The sequence below is a fragment of the Pristiophorus japonicus genome, chromosome 3 (genome assembly GCF_044704955.1).
Source record: "Pristiophorus japonicus isolate sPriJap1 chromosome 3, sPriJap1.hap1, whole genome shotgun sequence".
In the NCBI taxonomy this organism is placed as follows: Eukaryota; Metazoa; Chordata; class Chondrichthyes; family Pristiophoridae; genus Pristiophorus; species Pristiophorus japonicus.
In genome coordinates, this window is record NC_091979.1 from 71,485,555 (window position 1) to 71,500,632 (window position 15,078).

Sequence of the window (15,078 nt, forward strand, 5' to 3'; positions counted from 1 at the left end):
GGGTCCCCTGAAGGTGTTCCAGTTCCTTTTTTTTGGTGAAGATTTTTATTTTTAGGTCTTCCACCCCCCCCATCCCTGGGCCCGACTTAAACCTCGACGGCACTTTGGCGAGGATCGTATTTTCCGTCGAGATTGGGAGCTGCCACCCAGATTAAGTCATTAGTCATGAGTCATTATTTTGCTGCCGGGCGGTATTGCCATCTCTTTTAGAGGAATCTTCCTGGCAAAGTACCGCCTGGTCTTTTGGCGGTCCTCGCCGGTTCTTTGGGCAGCTTTGACCAAGTTCGGGCCCATAGGCCCTGTTGTGTATTTAACCCTTTGTAACCTGCATGACACCGGACCACCAGAGGGTCCACCTGTGGGAGTCCCAAGGGATCCCAGCATCCCTTGGGAGCACAGTATATAAGCAGGCCACCCACGAGGTACCTGCACTCTGGAATCTTATTAAAGGAGCTCAGGTCACACTTGCTCATTACAAACAGTACTCAGTCTCCCCCCTTATTGTAATAATTGGCGATAAGATAACGAACAACTGCGTGAAAATGCAAAGAACAGTCGGCATCCTGGAGAAGTTCTCAGAAGGGGACGATTGGGAGGCCTTCGTGGAGAGACTCGACCAATACTTCGTGGCCAATGAGCTGGAAGGGAACGAGAACGCTGCCAAACGAAGGACGATCCTCCTAACTGTCTGTGGGGCAACAACCTATGGCCTCATGAAATATCTCCTGGCCCCGGCAAAACCAACAGAGAAATCCTATGAAGCATTGTGTACGCTGATCCGGGAGCACCTAAATCCTAAGGAAAGCATTTTGATGGCGAGACATCGGTTCTACACGTGTCAATGATCAGAAGGCCAGGAAGTGGCGAGCTACGCCGCCGATCTAAGGCACCTCGCAGGACATTGTGAATTTGAGGGATTCCTAGAACAAATGCTCAGAGACTTTTTTGTATTGGGCATTGGACATGAGACAATCCTTCACAAACTGTTGACTGTAGAAACTCCGAATCTAAGTAAAGCCATAACGATAACCCAGGTATTTATGTCCACCAGTGACAACACCAAGCAGATTTCGCAGAACAAAGAAGTTTCGGGCAGTACTGTGCATAATGTAACGTCGGTTTTGAACAGAAATGTACATGGTAGAACTTGGACGCCGACTGCTGTGGCCCGATCTCAATTGACCCATAGTCCGCCATCAACTGTTAATGCGAGGCAGTTAACACCCTGTTGGCGTTGCGGAGGTGATCATCGGCCCCATCAATGTCGCTTTAAGCACTATGCGTGCAATGGTGCAGAACAATGGGACACCTCCAACGAATGTGCAGGTGAGCTGCAAACCCTGCAAACCCTGAAAACCCACCACGTTGCAGAGGAAGATCGATCTACAGAGGATCAGGCTGAATTGGAGACTCGTACTGAGGAGGCAGAAGTGTATGGGATACATACGTTCACTACGAAATGTCCACCAATAATGTTGAAAGTTGAACTGAACAGCATTCCAATATCTATGGAGCTAGACACTGGAGCAATTCAGTCCATAATGAGTAAAAAGGCCTTCGACAGGCCGTGGGACAAAAAGACACACAGGCCCAAGCTCAGCCCCATTCACACCAAACTAAGAACTTATACCAAGGAACTAATTCCTGTAATTGGCAGTGCAGAAGTTAAAGTCTCCTACGACGGAGCAGTGCACGAACTCCCGCTGTGGATTGTACCAGGGGATGGCCCCATGTTGTTTGGCAGAAGCTGGCTGGGAAAAATCCGCTGGAACTGGGAGGACATTCGAGCGCTTTCGTCCGTCGACAATGCCTCATGTACCCAGGTTCTGAGCAAGTTCCCATCATTGTTCGAGCCAGGCATTGGAAGCTTCTCGGGGGCGAAAGTGCAGATTCATTTGGTTCCCGGTACACGACCCATCCACCACAAGGCTCGGATAGTACCGTACATGATGCATGAAAAAGTGGAAATTGAGCTGGACAGGCTGCAATGTGAAGGCATCATTGCGCCGGTGGAATTCAACGACTGGGCCAGTCTGATTGTCCTGGTACTCAAGGAGGACGGCACGGTTAGAATTTGTGGGGACTATAAAGTAACGATTAACCATTTTTTGCTGCAGGACCAGTACCCACTATCCAAGGCAGAAGATCTATTTGCGACCCTGGCTGGAGGGAAGATGTTCATCAAGCTGGACCTGACTTCGGCCGACATGACACAGGAGCTGGAGGAGTCTTCGAAAGACCTCACCTGCATCAACACGCTCAAAGGTCTGTTTATCTACAACCGGTGCCCGTTCGAGATTTGGTTGGCTGCGGCGATCTTCCAGTGGAACATGGAGAGCCTGCTAAAGTCAGTTCCTTGTACAGTGGTCTTCCAGGATGACATATTGGTTACATGTCGGGACACCATGGAGCACTTGAAGAATCTGGTTCTTAGTCGGTTGGATTGCGTGGGGCTCAGGTTGAAATGCTCGAAGTGTGTTTTCCTTGTGCAATATGTCGCTTTCTTGGGAAGGAGAATCGCAGCAGATGGCATCAGACCCATCGACGCCAAGATGGAGGCCATCAAGAACGCGCCGCGACCACAGAACGTGACGGAGCTGTGGTCATTGCTGGGACTCCTGATCTATTTTGGTAATTTCCTACCTGGGTTAAGCACCCTCTAGAACCCCTACATGCGCTACTGTGCAAGGGAGACAACTGGGTATGAGGGAATTCACAAGAGGCTGCCTTTAAGAAAGCCAGAAATCTGTTGTGTTCTAACAAACTGCTTGTCCTGTATAACCCTTGTAAATGATTATGATATGTCCTTACTATACAGTATAAATGCACACGAGGCCCATACTTGAGAGAAGGTCACTCTGACCAGTTACCTTTATTACCAAGACCTCAAGTGATGAAGGTGGGTGGAGCTTCCCCTTTTATACCTAAAAGTCCAGGTTGGGAGTGTCTTCCACAAGTTCACCCCTTGTGGTCAATGTTCTCAAGGTGTACAACTTAGGTCAGCTTATACATGGGATACAATGATAGTTGAATAAATGACATCACTTCCCCGCCAAAGTCTTATTGGGATCACATTTTAAGTCTCTCTGGTGGCTTACGCTCCCTTGTAGAGCGCTTGAGTGGGGTTCTGGTTGTTGGGCGCTGGCCTGAGTGTCAGCAGTTGGCGGTGCCTCAGGCCTGTCCGGACTGCCCACAGTGACTGGGCTCTCCTCCACTTGGTTCCGGTGTTCGGTCACCTGTGGTGAAGTAAACTCTACGTCGTGTTCTTCCTCTGCTTCTTCTATGGGGTTGCTGAACCTCCTTTTAGTTTGATCTATGTGTTTGCGGCAGATTTGTCCATTGGTAAGTTTAACTACCAAAACCCTATTCCCCTCTTTGGCAATCACAGTGCCTGCAAGTCATTTGAGCCCTGCAGCTTAATTAAGGACAAAAACAGGGCCATTGACATCAATACATCGCGCCCTCGCATTCCTGTGATGGTAGTCCCATTGTGACTGACGCCTGCTCTCAACAATTTCTTTCATAGAAGGGTGTATAAGGGATAACCTGGTTTTGAGCGTCCTTTTCATTAGCAGCTCTGGGTGGAACGCCTGTGAGTGAGTGTGGTCAGGATCTATTGGCTAATAGGAGGCGTGATAAGCGGCTTTGTAGGGAACCCCCTTGGATTCTGAACATCCCCTGTTTGATTATCTGCACTGCTCGTTCCGCCTGGCCGTTTGAGGCCGGCTTGAACAGTGCCGTTCTGACATGGTTGATTCCATTGCCTGCCATGAAGTCTTGGAATTCAATGTTTGTGAAGCACGGGCCATTGTCGCTGACCAAGACATCTGGTAAACCATGGGCGGCGAACATTGCCCGTAGACTTTCTATCATGGCAGAGGATGTACTTGAATTTAAAATGGCACACTCAATCCATTTGGAGTAGGCGTCTACTATAACCAAAAACATTTTCCCCATGAAAGGACCTGCATAGTCCACGTGGATGCGTGACCATGGCTTGGCAGGCTAGGACCAGGGGCTAAGGGGTTGTCCAGCTGAGTACACGTGTTGTACCTGCGAACACAAAGTTCCAGGTCTGCATCTATCCCTGGCCACCAAACGTGTGACCTGGCAATTGCCTTCATCATGACAATGCCCGGGTGTGCATTGTGAAGTTCTCTGATAAACACCTCTCTGCCCATCTGGGGCATGACTACTCGGTTTCCCCACAGTAGGCAATCGGCCTGAATCGAGAGTTCATCCTTGCGCCTATGAAACGGTTTAAATTCCTCAGGGCATGCCCCGTACGTGGCTGCCCAGTCCCCATTCAGGACACATTTCTTAACTAAAGAGAGTAGCGAGTCTTTATTTGTCCAGACTTTAATCTGACGGGCTGTCACAGGTGAGCCTTCGCTTTCGAAAGCTTCAACAGCCATGACCATCTCAGCATCATGTTCAGTTGCCCCCTCAGTGGTGGCTAGTGGGAGCCTGCTGAGTGCATTGGCGCAGTTTTCAGTGCCCGGTCTGTGTTGAATTGTGTAGGCGGCTAACGTGAGCGGCCACCTCTGTATGCGGGCCGATGCATTTGCATTTATGGCCTTGTTGTCGGCCAAAAGGGACGTTAGGGGTTTGTGATCTGTCTCCAGCTCAAATTTCTTGCCAAACCAGTAATGGTGCATTTTTTTTTACTGCATATACACATGCTAGCGCTTCCTTTTCTACCATCCCGTAGCCCCTTTCTGCCTGGGACAGAGTTCTGGAGGCATAAGCTACTGGCTGTAACTGAAAATTGGCATTCACTTGCTGCAACACACACCCGACCCCATAGGATGACGCATTGCACGTTAAAACAAGTTTGTTACACGGGTCATATAATGTTAACAGTTTGTTAGAGCACGCAATTTGTTATGCTCCATCAAAAGCCCTTTCCTGGCTGTCCTCCCAGACCCAATCGCGACCTTTGCGTAGGAACATGTGTAGCTGCTCTAACAGCATGCTCAATTTGGGAAGAAAGTTACCAAAATAGTTCAGGAGCCCCAGGGACAAATGCAGCTCCGTTGTGTTACGGGGTCTGGGTGCTCTCTGGATCGCTTCTGTTTTGGACGCAGTAGGTCTGATCCCGTCTTATGCTACCCTCATCCCCAGGAATTCTACTCTGGTGCTAAGAAGACGCACTTCGCCTTTTTCAGTCGCAGCCCGACCCGGTCCAGTCTGCGTAGCAACTCCTCCAGGTTGTGGAGGTGTTCTTCACTATCGTGACCCGTGATGAGGATGTCATCTTGAAAAACCACCGTCCTTGGAATCGACTTGAGGAGGCTTTCCATATTTCACTGAAATTTCACGGCGGCTGAACGAATCCCGAACGGACATCTGTTATACTCAAACAACACCTTGTGTGTCGTGATGGTGGTCAGCTTCTTCGACTCACTCGTCAGCTCCTGGGTCATGTAAGCTGAGGTCAGGTCCAATTTTGAAAAAAGTTTGCCACCAGATAGCGTCGCAAAGAGGTCCTTCGCTCTCGGTCTTGGAGTGACACCCGATTGATGGTGGCCTTGTAATCGCCACATATCCTGACCGACCTATCCGCCTTGAGCACCGGCATGATCGGCCTCGCTCAGTCACTAAATTCGACTGGCGAGATGATGCCTTCCCTCAGCAGGCGGTCCAATTCGCATTCTATCTTTTCCCGCATCACATACGGCATCGCTCTGGCCTTGTGGTGTACTGGCCTGGCGTCCGCGTTTATATGAATCACTACCTTGGTCCCCATGAAAGTGCCGATTCCAGGTTGTATTAATGAGTCAAATTTGTCCAGGACCTGTGAGCATGATACTCGCTCCACAGAAGAAATTGCATTGACATCACCCCATTTCCAGTTCATGACAGCAAGCCAACTCCTCCCCAGTATGCAGGACCGTCCCTGCGACAATCCAGAGTGGCAACCTGTTCTCCGAATCTTTGTGGGTCACGACTACCGTGGCGCTGCCTGACACCGGAATGATCTCCTTTGTATATGTCCGTAGCTGTGCGTCAATCGGCAATTTTGGCCTCCTGGCCTTGGACACCCACAACTTGTTGAACTGTTTAATACTCATCAGGGACTGGCTGGCTGCATTAATACTGGGATGCCATTGAGGAGCACTTTCATCATTATCGGTGGCGTCCTGGTATATGAACTATATATGTGCTCCACATGAACTCGCTGAACTTCAGCTTCCAGCGATTTTCCCCCAGTATTCATTTGGCCTTGTAGGGCTTACTTCAGGCCCGTCCTCCTCGTACATCAACCTGGCTGAGGCTTCCTGCACATATATGCCAAGTGACCGCTGACATTGCAGTTTCTGCAGGTATATTGCTGATACCTGCAAGCTCTGGCTAGATATTTGCCTCCACACCTCCAGCATGAGCTGGAGGCCCCGTTGTTGGAAACAAAAGGTCCATTACCAGTTGATCATCTCTGTCTCTGTAACTGTCCTTAAACGCACCATTAACAGGTGTTGATGGCCCCATTACTGGCCGCATTGTCCATTGCGATGGCATGAATTGCCGTTCAGCTGGCCATTGTCTCTGTTGAATTCCCCCTTTGGGTTCGACTACATGCTGGGGCATGTCCGATAGCCCTTGTCTGCCTAGAGAATTGTGTGCCGCGTTAACAATGTTGACTCCCTGGTCGTTTGCCGCATTTGAGCCAAGATTTTTGTCATACATCATTCTGGTCTCTTCCTCCCATGAAATAAATGTCTGAACTATCAGAGCCGCCACTTCCAAAATCAAGTCTTTGGTCTCAATCAGTTTCCTGAAAACCCCAGCGTGCCAGATGCCTTCAATAAAAAAACCTCGCTGCACCTCCGCTCTGCATGCATCTGGGAACTTACATAGGCTTGCCAGTCGCCGGAGATCTGCCACAAAGTCTGGAATGCTTTGCCCTTCTCGCTGCCGGTGCATGTAAAACCGGTGTCTCGCCTTGTGCATGCTGCTCGCTGGTTTAAGGTGTTCCCCGATCAACTTACTGAGCTCTTCGAACGTCTTGTCCGCTGGCTTCTCTGGCACTAGAAGGTCCTTCATCAGGGAGTACGTTCTGGATCCACAAACCGTCAGGAGATGCGCCCTGCGTTTGTCGGCCGAATCCTGTCCCAACCATTCCTTAGTGACAAAACTTTACTGTAGTCTCTCAATAAAGTCGTCCCAATCATCACCATCCCAGTACCTCTCTTCTGTGCTGCTAGTGGCCATGCTCGCGTGGTTTAAATCTCAGTTTCTCGTCGCCAATGATATGTTCTTACTATACAGTATAAATGCACATGAGGTCCATACTTGAGAGCAGTTACCAATTACCTGTTACCTTTATTCGCAAGACCTCAAGTGATGAAGGTGGGTGGAGCTCCCATTTTTAGACCTGAAAGTCCAGGTTAGGAGTGTCTCCCACAAGTTCGCCCCTTGTGGTCAAAGTTCTCAAGGTGTACAACTTAGGTCAGCTTATACATGGGTTACAATGATAGATGAATACATGACAGATTAGTGCTAGCTTGCGATGCATCGTCATACGGGGTCGGGTATGTGTTACAAAAGTCTAATGAATCGGGGATTTTGCAACCGGTTGCCTATGCATCCAGGAGTTTGTCCAAGGCTGAAAGGACCTATAGCATGGTTGAAAAAGAAGCTCTGGCGTGTGTCTACGGGGTAAAAAAAATGTACTAATACTCATTTGGCCTCAAGTTTGAGCTCGAAACTGACCACAAGCCGCTTATATCGCTGTTTTCTGAGAGCAAAGGGATTAATACCCTCTGCCCGCATCCAAAGATGGGCGCTCACACTGTCAGCATCCAACTATGTAATCCGCCACAGACCGGGCACAGAGAACATCGCAGATGCTCTCAGTCGGCTGCCATTGCCCACCACCAGGGTGGAACTGGCACAGCCAGCGGACTTGCTCTTGGTCATACAGGCATTTGAGAACGAGAAGTCCCCCATTACAGCCCACCAAATCAGGACCTGGACCAGCCAGGATCCTTTACTGTCCTTGGTAAAAAAAACTGTGTCCTCCATGGGAGCTGGTCCGGTGCCCCAGCGGAGATGCAGGAGGCGATTCAGCCGTGCAACAGACGCAAAGTTGAGTTGTCCCTGCAGGCGGACTGTCTATTGTGAGGCAATCGCGTGGTCTTGCCCAAGAAAAGCAGAGACACATTCATATGTGAACTACACAGCACCCACCCAGGCATCGTAATGATGAAAGACATAGCCAGCTCCCATGTGTGGTGGCCCGGCATCAACTCTAATTTAGAGTCATGCGTGCGTCAGTGCAACACTTGCCCTCAGCTGAGCAATGCACCCAGAGAGGCACCGCTAAGTTTGTGGTTGTGGCCCTTCAAACCGTGGTTGAGGATCCATGTAGATTATATGGGCCCATTTCTAGGCAAAATGTTTTTGGTTGTCGTGGACTCTTACTCAAAATGGATTGAATGTGCAATAATGTCCACGACCACCATTGAAAGCCTAAGAGCCATGTTTGCCACGCACGGCTTGCCTGATGTCCTAGTCAGCGACAATGGGCCGTGCTTTACCAGCGCTGAATTCAAGGAATTCATGATCCGCAATGGGAGCAAACATGTCACATCTGCCCCGTTCAAGCCCGCATCCAACGGCCAGGCAGAACGGGCAGTTCAGATCATCAAGCAAAGCTTGAAACGAGTGTCGGAAGGCTTCCTGCAGACCGGCTGTCCCGAGTGCTGCTCAGCTACCGCACCAGACCCCACTCACTCACCGGGGTTCCCCCAGTTGAGCTGCTCATGAAAAGGGCGCTTAAAACAAGGCTCTCTCTTGTCCACCATGATCTCCATGATCATGTAGAGGGCAAGCGGCATCAACAAAGTGTGTACCATGACCTTGCAACTTTGTCACGCGATATTGAGATCAATGATCCTATGTTTGTGCTCAATTATGGACATGGTCCCAAATGGCTTGCTGGCACGGTCACAGCCAAAGAGGGGAGTAGGGTGTTTCAGGTCAAATTGGCCAATGCACAAATGCACAGAAAACATTTGGACCAAATCAAATTGCGGTTCACCAACAGCTACGAACAATCCGAAGAGGACACCACCAACTTTGACCCTCCAACACACACACAAGTGGCAACTGACATCATGGTTGACCACAAAACCGAACTCATCATCCCCAGCAGCCCGGCAAGGCCGGCTGCCCAACAGCCCAGTGAAGAACTGACCAACCCACCCACACCAGCAAGCATTTGTACCAAGACGATCGACAAGGGAGCGTAAAGCCCCAGATCGTCTCACCTTGTAAACAAGTGTACTGTTGCCTTCATGGGTGAGTGATGTTATGTATTTAAACCTTTGTAACCTGCATGACACCTGACCACCAGAAGGCCCACCTGTGGGAGTCCCAAGGGATCCCAGCATCCCTTGGGAGCACAGTATATACGCAGGTCACCCACAAGGTACTTGCACTCTGGAATCTTATTAAAGGAGCTAAGGTCACACTTGCTCATTGCACACAGTACTCAGTCTCATCTTTTATTATGAGTGTAATAGTCCCGGATGTGGCAATAGGAATGAATTTATAAGCATTCACCATTATTAAGGAATAAATCGGACAGCAACTTCTGGTGTCCGCTGTAAGGGGTTCTTGGGGAGTGTTGTTGTGCCTTGGGTGTCTCTCTCTGGGCTTCTGCTCTCACAGCTTATGCCTGGCCTGTGAGGTACCCTGAGTGCTGCAAGAGCACCCCTGGATAGACTGTGTCCACAGCTTATGAAGCGGGTTTTGAGACTCGTGCGTCCCCACAGCTTATGCCTAGCCTGTGAGGCACCTGTGAGTGTCAAACACTCCTAACCCCCTCTTCCCTAGCCTGTGACACACAGTTGAGTGTTTTCGAGGCGCTCCTATCTTCCCTTACACTGTTCTGACGTAAGACTCACGATCAGGAGATGTAATACAATAGAACTGAGACAAGGTGATTCCAAGAGGAACTTAGGCTTCCAATTTATTTGACAAGGCGTATCTCAACAAACAGCAATACACCAACAAAACAATCCCCCTAAATCCCACTAAACGGACACAATGAAAATTTTTACACAAGTTTAGCAGTACAATGCCCAACCTCCCACCTTTCCTGGCCTAACTGAGTTGGGAGTTCTGGAGACCAGAGGTTATATTCACTACTGTGCCTTCTGCAGTCTGGTGGTTTGTTTCTTCTATCTTCGGTGTCTTCGGACACTGGTTTTCCTTCAGTATCGAGAGGCTTGCTGGTTGTTGGATCACGAGAGCAGAGCGCGCACACATTGCGTCAGAAACCCCTTTTTATAGCCAGATAATCCAGTCCGCCTCTCGTGCTGAAATCGATCCTTCCCATTGGTGGCCTTTGTGATTTTGAAAAATGTAGCAGTTTTAGATTATTGCGGGTTTTTTCCACTGATGTTAACCTACTCAAGATTCGAGTAGGTGTTGATTGCGTTGGCCTCCTGTAGCCATTGTGTAGGCCCTTGGGTTGTTTTGGGTTCCCTAGTTTTCTGATGGTCTGCATAATTTCCCTCCAATTCAGTTTTCTCTAACCGACTCAAGGTTTGAGTAGGTGTTGATTGGATTGGCCTCCTGTAGCCATTATGTAGGCCCTTGGTTTGTTTTGGGTTCCCTAGTTTTCTGAAGGTCTGCATAATTTCCCTCCATAGTGTAAACATGGGGAAGACAATAGCCCGATAATGGTGATGAGCCAGTCCCACAGTTTTCGAGCAAGTGCTCTCCCATTGGCTTGAAAGCCCCATGATTCGGGCTGACTCTGTCCCACCATTGGCTCTCCGGTGTCCTCCCCCGTCCAATCACTGCTCTGCCAAGGTCAAACCGTCTCGGTTTCAATTCACAGCACAGACCGATCCCACAGCCCTTTTCTTTCTGGGTAAAATGAGGGGGTTTTCGTCCTCCCCTACAGCGCACATGCGTAGTTAAACGTGGAATCAGGAAGTTGTATTCTGACTTGCCCTGCTCCTCCACAGCTTCTCTACACTGGTACCTCATTGAGAGACTTGGCATTAAAACACATGAAGGGCATGAAATTGCGGTACTTACCCATTAGATATCCAGTAAACACACCAGAAAAAGTTATGGCTTGTCCATTCAAGTTAAGTGAATTTTTAACAGCGTGATACGTCTTAATTTCAGCCAAACAACCTCTGACACTGAAAATTTACTTTCGTGAATGTGGACTCAGTCGTTCAGATTTTAATTCTTGTTCGAGATATAAAAATAATTTAAAATTAAAATAAAATATTTTTTGCTACTTTTTCTTTCTGTCTCTTTTATCTTTCTCTTTTAATCTCATCTTTCTTCCCCTTTCATTATTTAACTGTTTGTACATCATTTTATATTGAAATTAAATATTCTAACTGACAATTCCTGCTTTAGACTCTGCGGCTAGAATTTTAATTTGTGGTGGGTCGGGAGCAGGGGGTTGGGGTTGGTGGGAGGCTAGAAAATGATCGGAAAACCTGGGAGAATGAGTTTCCTGCAGGCCCTGCTGAATTTAATGGCACGGCCTGATTAGCATTTGAAAGTTCTGTTTCCCGCCCGCAGCCAGCCAGATGGAGAGGCTGGCTAGCTGGCGAGCAGCTAGGCCTGTGGCGCTAGGCCATAGAGAAGAGGAGTTGATCAGGGGCCGGAGGAGGATGGGGGCAGGAGTATGAGGGCCAGAGGCGCGTCGGGTAGGTTGGTCCAGGGCCAGGCGAGGATTAGGGCTAGAGGATCATGGCCAGAGGAGGGAGGTCAGGAAGGTGATCTGGGGTGGGGGGGTGGAGGGAGGAGATTGGAGACCGGAGGGGGGATCGGAGACCTTCTGGGTTGGTCGGGGGGAGATTGGAGGCCTCAGTAGGGAGGTCGGGGGAGAGTGGAAGGGTTGAGGGAGTGTCCGATCACAGGGGGTGGGTGAGGCAGGGATGCTGGATCCAGCAGGTAAGTGTAAATGCCTCCCTTTAACTGAAGGGTTCTCTGAGGCCTGGGAAATCCAGCCACCACAATTAAATTTGCATTGTGGATCATCATGAGGTATGCCAGCCTCATTTTAAAATTTAAATGGGTGACCCGCCTCCTGGGAGTGGGTTGGCTGCCCGCCCTCCGTCCTGCCCCCATTAAAACCGGAAGTGGGTTGGGATTCCTTTTTTTTTAACTCTTTACAACAGTGACTACACTTTAAAAAGTACTTCATTAGCTGTAGAGCACTTTGGGATCATGAAAGGTGCTATATAAAATTTAAGTTTTTCTTCTTTCTTTCTTTTAACCTCCCACCCAACCGCAACCCACCCGTGTTTTGGGGTTAAAATTGTCCCCTGCAAGTCTCAGTAAGGATTCTTCAATCTGATTGGTTGAGGAGACACACAGTTGTTTGCCCTATTCACACAAGTTCCAGATCTCCTGTAGAGGACGCTGTGCTGTTTTGGACTCCTGATGAGTGTAAGTTGCTGCACAAAAGCCCACAAAATGCCTGTGGGCAGCTGTAAATGCAATGAACAGCGAATGCCGTTCGTTCACCACTGACTGCAAAATCCAGGCCATGCACCTGGTTAACTATATTCAAGTGAAACCTAAACCAGAACTTGCTAAATGACATGTCTATAAAACACCAATTTAAACAGTTCTCAATAGCCTACCGTTTATTTGTTGAAAATTATGGGGCCTGAACTGGAACTTGAGGAAGTATTCTCTTTAATCCAGGTGGTTGACATGTTGAAATCAAGAAATTTATTGATTAGGCCAGGGGTCACCCTTCTTTCCAATAACAAACTAATTAAATGTCTTACCGTACAGGTCCCCATGGAGGTGACAGGTTTAGTCCTACCTTATTTTTCCTGTTAGTGAAGTTGTCTCCTGACATTACTCTTATTTTTAGAGTCTCATCCTTTGTGCAATTTATCTTAATAATGACAGCCTGTGGGATGTAGAAACCATTCTGCCACATTTGTCATCTGACATGACTTAACTGTTCTGTTGGCTTACTACTTGAACCACAGTGGTACGCAATAAATGAGGATGTGGGATGGAACGTGAAATTCCTCAATGTGGAACCTGGTATATATTCTATCTGCTTTTTTGATGTAAAACAGGCGTAACACATACCAACATAGCAGTCGGATGGCCTGCACCCAACCCTTTTTCTTAGGCAGTTCCCCGGAGTTGAGGATGACTTGCTTCCACACAAAAATGAGTTCTAAGGTGACTGCTGAGACCAATGCAGGATCTGCATTCACGGGTGGGGCAGAAGGTGGTTGGAGGGATGGGTGGGTGGGGTGCTTGATTTGTTGTACGCTCCTTCTGCTGTTTGTACTTGGCTTCCGCGTGCTCCCGGCGAAAAGACTCGAAGTGTTCGGCGCCTTCTCGGAGGCTTCTCCTCCACTTTGGGTGGTGTTGGGCCAGGGATTCCCAAGAGAAGGTGGGGATGTTACATTTTTTCAAGGAGGATTTGAGGGTGTCCTTGAGACGTTTTCTCTACCCTCCTGGGACTCACTTGCCGTGACGTAGTTTGGAATAGAGTGCTTGTTCAGGAATCTAGTATTGGGCAGGCGTACAATTTGGCTCGTCCAGTGGAGCTGGTTGAGTGTTGTCAATGCCTCAATGCTGGGGATGTTGGCCTGAGAGAGAACACTGACGTTGGTGTGCTTATCATGTCAGTGAATTTGAAGGATTTTGTGGAGGCAGCGTTGATTGGTACTTCTCCAGTGCCTTGAGGTGTCTACTGTACATAGTCCATGTCTCTGAAGCATATAGGAGGGTGGGCATCACCACTGCTCTGTAGACCATGAGCTTGGTGCCGGGTTTGAGGTCCTGGTCTTTGAACACTCTTTTCCTCAGTCAACTGAAGGCTGCACTGGCATACTGAAGGCGGTGTTGGACTTCGTCATCGATGACTGTCCTTGCTGATAGTAGGCTCCCAAGATATGGGAAGTGGTTCACATTGTCCAAGGTCTTGTCATTGATCTTGATAGTCAGGGAGCAGTACTGTAAGGCCCAGCTACTCGTACGTTTCAGTGAAGGTGCCGACGATGGTTTGGAGTCCGGCCTCCGAATGTACACAAACGCAAGGATTGTCTGCATAGTGCAATTCAATGTCAGAATCAACTCTTTGTGAGGTCAAAGAAAGCTGTGTACAGAGGTTGATGCTGCTCCCTACATCTTTCTTGGATTTGTCGCGCGATGAAGATCATGTCCGTTGTGCCCCTTAGTGGGCGGAACCCACATTACAACTCTGGGAGGAGCTCTTCACCCACTCGGAGGAGATGGTTGAAGAGGATTCTTGTGATGATTTTCCCTACAGCAGACAGCAGGGAAACTCCTGTAATTACCGGAATCAGACTTGTCACCTTTTTGGAAGATGTTCACGATTATGGTGCCGGGTTGGTTCCACTGTTAAACCCGTGGGGCCCTTTTTGTAGGCTTCCCTAAAACATATGTTAGACCCCTTAAATAGTTAAATTAGGGGCCTAACATCTGTTAAAGGACCCCGTCAAGAAAATTGTCAGTGATGTGCATGGCAGACGCTCCTGTGCGCTCCCCCAACTCCACAGGAGTCACGATCGGTCCATTCCTGTGGTCCGCTCCAAACTCCCTTCCTGGAACTTACCTAAGAGCTGCTGCCGGCAAGGCAGATCACCTGATATTGATGTCTTCACCTGGGAAAGCTGCCTGTGGTGGCAAGGGTGTACTGATGAGGCCCGAGGACCAATTTCCATCGATCCTCGGGCCTCTTGGTTCACGCGCATGTTGGTTGTGCAACATTGCCGAGCCCCACCCCTGATAAGACATGTTTTTAAGTGACATTGCAGTCTATTCTATATATTGAGTTCATGTTGTTTTCAGGTTCACATCCTGCCACCTGACAGGACCTTACATGATCTCATAATTGCCTATATACTTTGACATAAGCTCATACCATCTGAACACTCACATTGTCTTAATAAATCTGTTGTACCTGCAATGTTGTGAAAACGCTTATAGCACATCTCCTGTAATGCATGTACATAAGGTCTGCCCACCAACAAGGGGCACTACCGTCGGAGGTCCTAGGGTCATAGGTACACTCATGCTGGGCCCGGTATATAACCT